Below are 3,205 nucleotides of genomic sequence, written 5' to 3'. Positions count from 1 at the left end.
CTGGGATTTTGGAGTTGGTCGTACAGAGGGTCTGAAGAGTGCTACACTCCAACTGAAAAGGTGATCATAGCTGCATATGAGGAGGTTCAGGCTGCTTCTGAAGTAGTTGGTACTGAAACACAGCTCCTTCTAGCACCTCAACTGCCAATGGTGAACTAGATGTTTAAGAGAAATCTACCAGTCATACCACTGATGCCTCTTGGAGTAAGTGGATTGCCTTGATTATGCAACAACCTCAGATGTAGATCCTCAGACATCCAGGAATCTTAGAGGTGATCATGGACTGCCCTGAAGCAAATAAGTTTGTAACATCAACAGCAGAAGTGATATCACATGCTAAAGAGGCCCCACCATACAATGAACTACCAGAAAATGAAAAGAAATTTGCCCTGTTCACAGATGTATCATGTCGTATTGTGTGGAAGCATCGCAGATGGAAAGCTGCTGTGTGGAGCCCCACACGACACGTTGCAGAGGCCACTGAAGGGAAAGGAGAATCAAGCCAATTTGCAGAGTTAAAGGCTGTCCAACTGGCCTTGGATGACCTCTCCCGTTCAGGCCAATGCTTTATGTTTACACTGACTCATGGATGGTGGCAAATTTTTTATGGGGTGGTTACAGCAGTGGGAGCAAAACAACTGGCAATGGAGGGGTAAACCTATTTGGGCTGCTGAACTGTGGAAAGATATTGCTGCCCGAATAAAGAATATGGTTGTAAATAGGTGCGCCATGTAGATGCTCATGTGCCCAAGAGTCGGGCTACTGAAGAACAGCAAAAATAACCATCAGGCAGATCAAACTGCCAAAATTGAGGTGGCTCAAATAGACCTGGACTGGCAACACAAGAGTGAATTATTTCTAGCTTGGTAGGCCCATGATGCCTTGGGCCATCGAGGAAGAGATGCAACATATTAATCGGCTAGAGACCGAGGGGTGGACTTAACTATGGACGCTATTGCACAGGGTATTCATGATTGTGAAACATGTGCCATAATCAAACAAGCCAAGAGGATGAAACCTTTCTGGGGAGTAGGGCGATGGCAAAAGTATAAATATGGGGAGGCATGACAGGTTGACTATGTCACCTTGCCACGGTCTCACAATGGTAAGCTGTCATGGTTTTGTGATTTTTTGTTTTCGGTATTCCACATCATAATATCATGTAGTGCACTGGGAGTTGAAGTGTTAATGCTCCAGTTCCGGGTACCTGTCTCCGAAGAAGAAGAAGAACTACATGTCCCAGGGGGCCACACGATGAGAGGGGAAGATAGATCACAGAAATCATGGGATCTCACTCTTGAACAGGAACTGGTCCTTTTTTTTATTTTCTCTCGCTGCCTGTCAGAGTGTGTGGGGGTGCTTCCTAGCCATGTGCTTTCTGGTTTGCTCGGTTTTGGAACACTCTCTCTCTCTGCTAGTTTATTTGACTTATTAGTCTCAATTTCAATTAGGTTGCATTATATTTTATCTTGCATTCTGATATCATAGTAAAATAAGTTTTCCTCCATAGATGGTTGCCGCTGTTCTGTTTTCCCTCTGCCCTGCTAGTCACGGAACTGGGCCAAACCTGCCTGTAAACCGTTGACAACTCTTCTGCAGGGGTGCGACCATTGTCTCTTCTGGCACATCACTGTGATGTGACACTGGGCCTAGGATCTTCTGAAGCTCTTCTTTCAATGGTGAAAAAGACAGACTACTCATCTGGATGAGATAGGTGACCCATCATGCCACTGTCTGTGCTTGGGCCACTCCTGTCTTAGGAAGGTTGGTCAGATCTTTCATCCACCCCTGAATTGGCAAGGTTGTCTTAACTATGACTTCAGATGCTTTGGTTATTGGCTCTTCTGCCTGTAATGCAGAGTAGGTGGCCACTAACTATTTCTCAATCATACTGTACCTCTCTTCTGCTCCGTGCCAGACCTGAAACCAGAATCCAACTGGGGTTCTAACAGAATTCTGGCACTGCCACAGGCCCCAGCCAAAGCCATCCTGAGTTACATGGACATCTAGTTTGGCTGGAAGGGTGCCGCGGATAGTGTCCTAATTAGATTGTTCTTGAGCGGGGAAGCACAACAGTACTCAATATGAGTGATCAAGCTTCACTTTATTGTTACACACACAGGGTTTATACAACACTCTGTGTGCAACCATCCTGCCAATTCCTTATCCAGTAAGTTGTCCATCTGTCAAATCAATTTTTCTCAAGTTTGGTGACCAGGATGTCATGTGGGACAGTGTCAAACGCTTTGCACAAGTCCAGGTAGATGATGTCAGTTGCTCTTCCTTTATCCACTGATGCTGTAACTCCATCATAAATGGCCACCAAGTTTGTCAGGCATGACTTGCCCTTGGTGAAGCCATGCTGGTTACCACCAATCACCTTGCCTTTATTTTCCATGTGCCTTAGTAGGGCCTTCAGGAGGATCTGTTCCATGATCTTGCCAGGCACAGAGGTGAGACTGACTGGCCTATAGTTCCCTCTATCTTCTTTTCTTCCCTTCTTGAAAATGGACATTCTGAGAAGTTGGAACTAAAATCAGACTGCCATGACCTTTCAAATATGATGGATAGTGGCTTGGCAACTCCATCCGCCAGTTCCCTCAGAACCCATGGATGGATTTAGTTGGGTCCCATGGACTTGTCCGCCTTCAGTTTCTTTAGATGGTCTTGTACCTGATCTTCACTTACAGCAGGTAGATCTATCTTCTTCAAGCTCTTACCATTGCTATCTGCAACTTGGGTGGTGTGGCTAGAGCCCTAGAGAGCAGTTCAGCAATCACCTCTGACCTCTCTCTCAGTACACACGGACACATCCTATTGGGGTTCATGGATTTATGCACACTGATGATGGATAGACACTTTCAGACCATCTCATCCTTCACCAAAAGGGAGCCTTTCATTCCCCAGACTCTCTCACCTCCAGGGTCCAAGATTCCCCCCAAGGGAGGTCTCTTTGCAGTGAAGACAGAAGCAAAGAAGGTGTTCAGTATCTCCACCTTCTCAGCATTCCCAATGTATAACCAATGAATATACAAATGTTATAATTAAGAAATATACAGGAAAATTAGGCTAAGTAAGATTATTGCAACAGGAAGATGATACATGGAAAATGCTTACCAATGTAGTAGACTCACAACATTCTCCACAAGGAGTGATCTCCAAGAAGAGATCCTTCCTCAGTGGCAGTTAGCACTTAAATGGGATC

The 3,205-nt window shown here is 45.3% G+C and overlaps 1 long non-coding RNA gene across 1 annotated transcript in view; it reads right to left on the bottom strand.

Annotated features, from left to right (window-relative positions):
- LOC104914736 overlaps nucleotides 1-3,157 on the bottom strand; it is a 7,854-nt gene extending 4,697 nt beyond the window's left edge. Inside the window, exon 1 of the long non-coding RNA XR_002109681.1 lies at nucleotides 3,118-3,157. This is a non-coding gene — a long non-coding RNA (uncharacterized LOC104914736). The remainder of the gene's footprint in view (nucleotides 1-3,117) is intronic.
- Between the last annotated feature and the right edge of the window lie 48 nt (nucleotides 3,158-3,205).

Source organism: Meleagris gallopavo, chromosome Z (assembly GCF_000146605.3).
Source record: "Meleagris gallopavo isolate NT-WF06-2002-E0010 breed Aviagen turkey brand Nicholas breeding stock chromosome Z, Turkey_5.1, whole genome shotgun sequence".
Taxonomy (NCBI): domain Eukaryota; kingdom Metazoa; phylum Chordata; class Aves; order Galliformes; family Phasianidae; genus Meleagris; species Meleagris gallopavo.
The sequence above is the reverse complement of the archived record's forward strand: the minus strand, read 5'-3'. Positions and strand labels throughout refer to the sequence as shown.